Source organism: Zea mays, chromosome 6 (assembly GCF_902167145.1).
Source record: "Zea mays cultivar B73 chromosome 6, Zm-B73-REFERENCE-NAM-5.0, whole genome shotgun sequence".
Classification (NCBI taxonomy): Eukaryota; Viridiplantae; Streptophyta; class Magnoliopsida; order Poales; family Poaceae; genus Zea; species Zea mays.
In genome coordinates, this window is record NC_050101.1 from 138,074,257 (window position 1) to 138,084,894 (window position 10,638).

At 47.1% G+C, this 10,638-nt stretch overlaps 1 pseudogene; it reads right to left on the reverse strand.

Annotated features, from left to right (window-relative positions):
• Positions 1-5,246: 5,246 nt before the first annotated feature.
• On the reverse strand, positions 5,247-8,026 carry LOC103630064 (uncharacterized; annotated as a pseudogene).
• Between the last annotated feature and the right edge of the window lie 2,612 nt (positions 8,027-10,638).

The following is a 10,638-nucleotide window of genomic DNA, read 5'->3' on the forward strand; positions in this document are numbered from 1 at the left end:
ATCTTTACCAAGCCACTTGATGAACAATCTTTTACCAGACTTAGGCATGAGCTCAATATTCTTGATTCTAGAAATTTCTTTTGCTAAGCTTGCACACATAGCTCTTTTGAATACCTTTGATCATATCTCTTTTATATGCTATGACTAATGTGTTTTCAAGTTTATTTCAAACCAAGTCATAGGTATATTGAAAGGGAATTGGAGTCTTCGGCGAAGACAAAGGCTTCCACTCCGTAACTCATACTTCGCCACCACTCCGAGCAACTCTCTCTTCTTTGGGGGAGAAATGAGCATCAAGGAAAAGGACTTCATCCTTGGGGGAGAGAGTAAAAGCTCAAACGCAAAAGGACTTCGTCTTTGGTATAATCTTAACTCACTTATTTATGACCAAAGGGGAAGATTGCACTTCGAGGGCTCTAATGATTCCGTTTTTGGCGATTCATGCCAAAAAGGGGGAGAAATGAGCCCAAAGCAAAAGGACCGCACCACCACCACCAAATTCAAAAACTTAGTGCTTTCTAAAAGTCTTTATCATTTGGTATCCTATTGTGTTCAAAAGGGGGAGAAAGTAGTATTTCAAAAATGGTATATCAAAACCCTCTTGAACACTAAGAGGTGGATCTCTTTTAGGGGGAGTTTTGTTTAGTCAAAGGAAAAGCATTTGAAATAGGGGGAGACAATTTCAAATCTTGAAAATGCTTTGCAAACTCTTATTCATGTACCTTTGACTATTTGCAAAAGATCTTTGAAATGGATTTACAAAAAGAATTTGCAAAAACAAAACATGTGGTGCAAACGTGGTCCAAAATGTTATATAAGAAAGAAACATTCCTTGCATATCTTGTAAGTAGTTATATTGGCTCAATTCCAAGTAACCTTTTCACTTACATTATGCAAACTAGTTCAATTATGCACTTCTATATTTGCTTTGGTTTGTGTTGGCATCAATCACCAAAAAGGGGGAGATTGAAAGGGAATTAGGCTTACACCTAGTTCCTAAATAATTTTGGTGGTTGAATTGCCCAACACAAATATTGGACTGACTAGTTTGCTCTAGTGTATAAGTTATACAGGTGCAAAAGGTTCACATCTAGCCAATAAAAAGATCAAGTGTTGGATTCAATAAAGGAGCAAAGGGGCAACCGAGGGCACCCCTGGTCTGGCGCACCGGACTGTCCGGTGTGCCACCGGACAGTGAACAGTACCTGTCCGGTGCACCAGGGAACTCAGACTCAAACTCTTCACCCTCGGGATTTCTCGGAAGACGGCGCGCTATAATTCACCGGACTGTCCGGTGTGCACCGGACATGTCCGGTGCTCCAAGGAAGCTCGGCCTCCTGAACTCGCTAGCCTCGGGTTCGCGCGGCAGCCGCTCCGCTATAATTCACCGGACTGTCCGGTGTACACCGGACTGTCCGGTGTGCCAGCGGAGCAACGGCTCCCTGCGGCGCCAACGGCTCCCTGCGGTGCATTAAATGCGCGCGCAGCGCGCGCAGAAGTCAGAATCGCCCATGCCGGTGCACCGGACATCAAACAGTACATGTCCGGTGTGCACCGGACACCCAGGCGGGCCCACAAGTCAGAAGCTCCAACGGCTAGAATCCAACGGCAGTGATGACGTGGCAGGGGCACCGGACTGTCCGGTGTGCACCGGACTGTCCGGTGCGCCATCGAGCAGACGCCTCCAGCCAACGGTCACTTTTGGTGGTTGGGGCTATAAATACCCCAACCACCCCACATTCATTGCCATCCAAGTTTTCCAACTTCTAACCACTTACAAGAGCTAGGCATTCAATTCTAGACACATACAAAGAGATCAAATCCTCTCCAATTCCACTCAAGCCTTTAGTGACTAGCGAGAGAGATTTGCCGTGTTCTTTTGAGCTCTTGCGCTTGGATCGCATTCTTTCTTTCTCTTTTGCTCTTGTGATCAACACTCAATTGTAACCGAGGCAAGAGGCACCGATTGTGTGGTGGCCCTTGCGGGGAAGTTTTGTTCCCGGTTGATTGAGAAGAAGGAAAGCTCACTCGGTCCGAGGGACCGTTTGAGAGAGGGAAGGGTTGAAAGAGACCCGGCCTTTGTGGCCTCCTCAACGGGGAGTAGGTTTGCGAGAACCGAACCTCGGTAAAACAAATCCGCGTGTCACTCTCCTTATTTGCTTGCGATTTGTTTTGCGCCCTCTCTCGCGGACTCGTTGATATTTCTAACGCTAACCCGGCTTGTAGTTGTGATTATTTTTGTAAATTTCAGTTTCGCCCTATTCACCCCCCCTCTAGGCGACTATCAACAAGGCATGGTCATAACCTAAACTTGATGAAAGGAGTACGATGGGAGACTGTTAATTCAGCCCCAAGCATATTTCTATGCCCATCGCAGAGATTACAAGGTCAAGGATTAGTATCCGATTAGATACAGAGGAAAACAATCACAAGATGAAGTTGGTATGCCTTCAATAGATATGAAGAAATCAACGACACCAAATTAAGGAAAATGATCAGGCATGACTTTCCCAGGTTGGGTTGATAAAGCAACAATGCAATCCGCAAGGAGAGGCCAAATACAATAGAGACCTCAACCTGCATCAACTGAACAAGGGAATGGTTCTAGAAGGAGACATGGTTTGAGATTCTTGGTTTAAGCTTGGGTACATTTTATGTCCAACAAAGAAATTATCTAAACATTCATTTACATGAGTTTAGTCGTAGAGGGATAATGGTAAATTCAAATTTGGGGCATGGTTCACTAAATAAGAACATGGCCTAATTTTCGGTTTAAACAAACAGGTCACAACCTTCTATTGGCACATCCAGTACAAGGGCAAACACATATGACACCTAAATAGATTATCTAAAGAACGGAGGACAGCTATTTCATCGAAGTCCATAATACAACATTACACCACATAATCTACAATCAATGGTTGCTGAATAAAGATGAGAGAAGCATTTTGGGTGTATAGGTGACAAACATGATGCAACAATTAGGATGCATGCTCGTCCTACACGTCCTCACTGATTTTTGCCAACATAATGTGGCAATAACGTTCTATACCGGTGGCATACCTACGATTCTCACGGTATTTTATTAGTCGTCAGCTACACATACGTTTTCGAGGTTAGTGTACCTGCAGAAAAATCCATCACAACCCAATTTCCCAATGATGCAATTCACACATGACAGTTTATCACAGTTTATACTCCATATATTGCTATATGGAGGCCAACTCATCATTAAGCGCCGAGCCACGCATAGGTGCCGTTGCCACACTTTAACCATAGGGCAACTCATTATGGTAACTCACCTTCTTACCTGAGCGTAGGTGCGTCGTTACAAGTACATTACACTTCTCAGTAGTCCCATGTCTGTATACCCATACACATCCATGGGGTACTGAATTCCCAAAAAAAGTAAATACTCCACATCGCAGCCTTCATATATACATATGTGGAACATGTATATAATCAAGCGCTACAATTAAGCACTTCCCTAGACCGACGGTTGTTCGGTCATGCTCTCACATCTCACCTTACCTTGGGCGTCGATCCATTCAAAACTGAATGGCCTTAAAAATAACAATACACATGTATGCAATACCCACCCGGTTATGGGTTATGGTTTTTACATAAGCCACCTAATAGTCCTTAATTTAGGGCTTAACAGAGGATGTCGCTAGCATTATAGTTTTTCAAAACTGTTTTTCAAAGCCAAACAATGTGTTTAGTTGAAAATAGGTTTTCCAAAACCAAAACTTTTGTTTTGAAAATATGTATGTGACCGTATATACTTAATCCTGCTCCGATACCAGCTGTGGCAGAACCTCCCAAGTTATTGGGCCCACATGCACCTGTCCTTGTCTCAAAGACCTCAGACAGCTATGCATGTGCACTAAATAACTTAACAGGATCCGTCCGATTGACCCAAGGACATCGGATAAACCACTTACAACCAGAACCGCGGGATTAAGTAAACACAAATCACACACATCAATATCTTTGCAGCGGAAATCTTATTACCAAATTTTACAAGTTACAAAATTTTACTTTGTATGATCGGAGTGATTACAAAGGTGATTCAAAGAAATAACTTTAAACTGTTATAAATTATTTATAAGTTTGAAATATATGCTAGCTCAAGTGACCATCCTCAATAAGAAGGTAAAGACGGGGTATACTTATATAAGAAGGCCGAGCCCACCGGCACTTAACACCATCAACAGCAGCACAAAAACTATAACCTGAAAAACAACAGGGAATAAAACCCTCAGTATGGAATTACTCAGCAAGACTTACCCGACTAAGGAAAAGACTCTCAAGGGTATGCTGGATAAATAGGAGTCAAGGAGAGGCTTTAGCAAGAATCAACTTAGATACTTTTGCAGAAATAGCTTACTAAAGTGAGTCTTTACTTTCAATCTTTTAACGCCATATTAAGTATTAATAGACTCTATTTGCATCTAGTCTAATTTCACATCACATCAAGACAACATTATTTTTATCCATCGTGTTCACATCCTGACTTAGGTTGTAGGTCGGAGCTCAAGTCTCCACTGTCCGGGGATATAACGGCGATCCGAATCGATTTACTCAGCTGAGGATTTCTAACCACACGACATATGTTTCTCGTAAACCTTGATGTCTACTATTCCCACGGATCCTCCACTGCATGAACAGGTCCGCGCCACCCGAGAGTACACCACCCCTTTTAGGCGATCCGTTGCCAGGAGGGTACGTGCCACTCTCGCCATCTCTCCACGCCCAGTGCGCGATTGTCTTTTCATGTATGGAATAGCCGGGTTCAAGCTTACCCTGTCCCATTCTCAGGGCATGTGGCTAGATAAGATAGTCCTTGATCAACAGGCCTACATACGCATCCAATCCTTAATTGACCCGGGCGGAGCATCACCTGTTCCTAGCCCAAGTCTCGATTTAAGTATTTCCATCCTTAGGATTGTGTCTGTTCCTTAGGATGAAAGAGCATCACAGGGAACTTTGCAGTAAGATCCCACTATTGCTCCAAATGAAAATATTCTTGCAGGTAGAAGCCATCCTTTCTCGAGTTAAATTAAGGACAACCTCTATCCACAAGATCTAAGCAAGGCTAAGCATTTTTGTAAATCATATTTTGATACTTCACAGAAGTATCTATAAAGGTATGGATATCAAGGAAAGTAATGCATCAAAGGGTTTCAAGTAACTCCTATGAACCTAATGCACATTTCACTAGACTTAAGTGTGCGAAAAGTATTTAAAACACAAGGAAAGGAGTTGCATGCACCGGGGCTTGCCTGGAATAAACACTATGTTAGTGTTTGTTAGATGACGTCCGCTTGACGAGTATCCCTCAACCGAACATTCGCTTGATTTAACCATCTTCAGGTTGGTCCATCAGCTTCACCATGCGGAGTAGTCCACGCTTGGGGTCGACTTGACTCAACTCTCCGCATCTCGTGGTTAATCAACGTACCTAAATGATTTGCATAATGCACATGAATGCATATAAACAAGAATATCACAAACCTAAATAAGGCTACACGACGGTGAATTAAACACCTACCGGTGAGGCGTTGTACTATTTCCTACAGAAAACACTAGTTATCAACGTACGACTAAGCGCAATAATCACGGTTTTTTTTCTAGATTAAACGAACCTAACGCAAACATCATGAACAACACATTAAACATAATCAGCCTAAACACAACTCATTAGCTAATTGGTTAAATGCTAAATTCATCTCTCGTTTTATAAATTGTACTACATCTTTATAAGTGATTAAAATATTTCATCAACACACATGCCTACTAAGATTCTACTCGGTACACTAATTCAACTAATTGACCGGAATAGTGAAATAACTCGTTATAACTGAACCTGGCTCAATAATCGCAAGAACTGCGAAGTCGACGAGAGTTTCGTGACTTACGCAATTTATTGAGCACCTTAATGAGCCTCGCACTAGCACATTAATTTATTCAACGATCGAACTATTTTGAATAATTTATCAGCTTACCGTTTCCACAGCTAACACGAATCTCCGAGATCGGTAGCGATTTTCCGATTCAGGCAATTTTGTCGAGCGCTTGGGGAATATCGTGTTGTTAGCTTCGTCTTCACCCGACTCTTGGAATTTCTTGCTGACGCGTGGAACGATGACGACACAGGGGGTGACGTATATAGAGCTGCACCCGCGACGCGACGTCGAACGACGCTAACCGGCGGAATCAACGACGCGATTGGGAATTAAAGCCGAGCGAGCCGAGAGGGCACGCTGGCGAGCAGGAAACAGGACGCGCGGCGAAATTCCGGGTGCGACGCGGGGACGACGGTGTTGTGTTGAATAGGAAACCAATGACCGGCAAAAAAAAAGCACGACGCCGGACATAGCGAAACGACGGCGATGCACTGGAGCTTCAACCCTTTGTTAGATATTTCGTCGAGAAGCCTCCAACAGCAGCAACAAAGCTTTTGTGCACGCCGTTGCTGTCCAAACGAAGGACGGTGCTTCCGATCCTAGCAACGTACAGCCCGGCGAGCGGAGGACAGCGCACAGGGCACGGCGGCCAGGGACTCGGCAACGCAGCAACTGCGAGCTAGAGCAGAGGCTGACCAGCCAAAGCATCATCGGCAAGCTCAACTCGACGCGCTAGGAACGAAAGGAGCAGAGAGGTGCTGGACAGTTCGGCGCGGCGAGCTGAGCAGGGAGATGAACGCCGCGAAGGAACTCCGCGAGCAGAGCGCGACACTGGAGCACACGCGGCCCTGGCGAGCTGGGCACCGGAGCTGGAGAGCTGAGCACCGCGGAGCGCGCAGGGACGCTGGCTGAGCGCGCAGGGAGGAAGACACACCAGGGAGCTACGCAGGTCTGGCGGAATCCGAACAGGGAGGGAGAGGATTTGGGCGCGGCCATGGCTAGGGAGGGAAATCGAGCTGGGGAGCTGCCATGGGAGGGGCAGGGACGCGCCATGAGCTGGAGCAGGGCGCAGCTGCCGGGCGCTGGGACAAGACAAGGAACGCGCGCGCCAGGAGATATACGACGGATGAGAAATATCAGATGGAGGGCGGCGGCTGGAGATTTTTCAGAGGAATGACTAGTGGAGAGGAATCATATGGAAGCTAGAAGATGACGTGATAGAGCCTCCAGGATGTTGTGCATGTTCAGGGATATGAACAGCTGGGCATGTGCACCGAGAAATATCCCAAGGAGCCGTATGTGAGAAGAATGCGTGAGTGACATTTCAATTGCTGATTTCTGGATGAGGAGGAAATCATACGAGAGGATAAGAATGGTGACAATGACTCAAGATAAGAATATGAGCGCTAGCGTTGTTTGCTGAAAAAAAATCCCAAGCGATGGCAAGGATAAGGTTGTAGAAGACTTTCCTTTGTTCTGAAACAAACGAGTACAGAAATATCTGATGCTCTAAAATTTGGGTCTGATATAGATGCAAACAAATCAAACAAAACAATATCAACTTTAATATTTTTGGACTGCGCTTACTATGGTGGATATTCTCGGGATCAGATAAACTCATCTGCTTTCGACCCGAATATTTGATTTATCCGTCTTGGTCAATTTGTTAGAGAAACAATTCAATTAATTTTAATTTGCATTCGTTTTCGTTATATTTAGACGAATTTTGCCCGCTATCCGAATATTCGACTAGAGAATAATTCGACAATGAGCTGGCGCATCGTTTTTCTCGAACGGTACGTAAACAGGCAGATTCAATATTTAAGACAACACTGGTTTGGTCGAAATCAGATAAAAAAATGTATCCATCACCAAAACACAGTTGATTTGATTATTCTACAGTGTGGGCTAAAGAACAAATTAGATCATAACCTCTCGCACGATTTCGCGCGATTCGAATTATTTTACCCCGAGTATCTTAGTCGTCGAGTTCAAAATAAATTTGTTTGAGATGAAATCGGAGGACCGTACTGAATTTCCTAAATTCGTATTTGCGCGAGCGATGAATTTTAAATAATCACCGGACGCACCGATTTTCGGAACAACGATGTTCCGAACATCACGAAAATTTAGGAAGAGCCCGGATAAATAAAATAAAAAGAATGTCGCACTCGCGACAAATAAAACAGATGCGATATTAAAATCGCGATAGACGAAGCTAATTGAAATTTAGCATCCGTTTTATCCACTGATATTACGTGCTTAAATTCATACTCTTTGTCGAGCGGAATATAAACACCTGGGGTGTTACAGAGCTAATCCCCATTGACCACTACCTAGGTGGTCCGGCAGGGCATCACTACGTAGCTTTTACAAAGATTCCCTAGAGATCATAGCTGCCCGTTAGGTTTCTCCAGTTTGATAAACACAGTACCCCTCCCCGCAGGAGAGTGACTAACAAAGAGCAAAACGAAAGAATCTCGGCACTCAGCCTCGGCAGAGCAAGCACTGTGCCTGGACCCCATTGACGGCACGACGGCTAAGCAACTACACCTCTAGTTCATCTAATTAATCAGCTAAGGGCATCCCATTTCACCCTCATGGTTGCACTGTTATCCCGGGTGGTCTCTCAACGAACCAGTCCTTACGGAGAGGTACTCAGGAAACAGCCTGAGCCCCCTAGAGTATCACAAGATCATCAACATCATCAGGATAACAGTATCATAAATAGTCACATCATGTTCATTGATTATGTTAAAGCAATAGCAAAGTGCTAACTATAATAGCCCATAAGGTCATCAAGGATAAAGTAAAATGTAAAGCTAGTCAATCCTTAGGTTTCAAGTAAGTAGTGCGGGGTAGTAAGTTATAAATGAATAGGACATAATGGGACAGAGGACACTTGCCTTCACCAAACTGCTGATCCGGGACTTCCTCTGCAACCTCCTCGGGAAACACAGACTGCTCGTTGTCTACGTAAAGTAATCATTCACACTATGCACTTGGGAAGATAACAAACAAAAAGCAACATGCCAAACATATGCAGCAGAGAGATCACAAGTTCATAGTTTGAAAAGGGGTAGGCACTCTGGTGTTCCCTAGGTCTGGGGTAGAGGACTATACAAAGTGATTCACTATCCACTAATCAGGTTTAAGTCAATGGTGGGATTAAATTACTACATGGTTTTAAGTTACTAAACTTAAGTGCTTAAGTCCATAAACTTAAGTAATCCAACTTTTATTAAAGTCTACCAATTTCTAATTATCTCAAATAGGGTTCCAATAGCCTTAATCCTATCATGGTGATTAACTATTAATTGGTACATGGAAACAGCAGAGAAACATTGTTTGAATAGATAGACAAAAACATCATGAGCATTTTGCAATTTGAAGCACCTCATTTGGAATTCATATGACAAAGTTATGAATTTTACAAGTTTGGGGATTAAAATTATACCCTAAATACCTATTTTGAATTAAATAAAAGGTCCAGGGACTTATCTGCGAGAAACCAGGGACGGCGGGTTCAAATTCCAGAAAACCGGGGGGTCTCTTTAAGAAAACGCGCGGGCGAAGGGGTATCGGGCTACTACGGCCGTCAGATCTAAAGCGAACGGCCAGGATTAGATCCTGCGGGCGGGCGCGCGAGCGCGCGGCGGCCTGGGCGACTGACAGGCGGGACCGGGCGGGCAGAGCGCGCGCGGGCGGGCTGACAGGCGGGGCCGGCGGGCAGAGCGCGCGCGCGGGCGGGCTGACAGGCGGGGCCCAAACGGCAGGGAGACGGGGTGCGGGGAAAGTGGGCCTGGGCCGCTGGATCTCCGGCGGACGGCCAGGATTGGGTTTGGCCTGATTAAAACGGGGCCGCCCGATCTGGGACGGACGGTGGGGATCAAGTGGCCGGCCTGGGCTTATCCTACGGCTAGCTGGGGCGGCGGCGCTCGTCCCCGCGGCGGAGAACTCGCCGGAGACGAGGGGCGCAGGCGTTTGGCGGGGCTCCGAGGCGACCTGAGCGGCCGGGAAGGTTGGGGAGGGCACGGGGAGTCCTCTGGTGGGGTCTGGGTCGGGGCAGGGGCACCGGAGGGGGGCGGTTCACGGCGGAGCGGCTCGGCGGCGGGATTACTCTACTCCGGCGAGGAATTACACGCGGCAGAGAGCAAAACAAAGGTCGATAGGGGCGGGAGAGGTTCCTTACCTCAAGGCGGGCTCCGGGGACTCCTCGGCGGCGGGAATGGCGCGACGGTGGCCCGGGGCGACGGTGGCGGACCTCCGCGGCTGCACGGGGAACGGCGGGTGAGCGCGGGCAGAGAGAAATAGGGAGGGGGAGGGGGAACTTGGGCGTGTCCCGGGTTGCGGACGCCGGGGCGAAGCTCACCGTGGCAACGGACACGGCGGAGCTCCAACGGCGGCCGAGAAACGAGCTCGAGACGGCGGGGATTCGTGGCGGCGACGCTCTGGCGTGCGCGCAGCGAGGGAGAGGTGGAAGAGGGGTCCGCTAGAGCGCAAATGGGGGAGGGGCGAGGGCGAGTGGGGCTCGGGGCTCAAGTGGCCAGGGGCGGGTCAGTTGCGAGCTCCACGCGCGACGTGGGCGCGGAGAAGGCGGGCGCGCGCAGCTCGGCGGCGGTTACGCGGGGACGACGGGGCTAACAGCCCGGGCCCGCGAGCAGAGAGAGAGGGGGGAGCGGAGGCGAGCGCGCGAGAGGCGGCTGCGCTGACGGGCGGGACCGGCAGG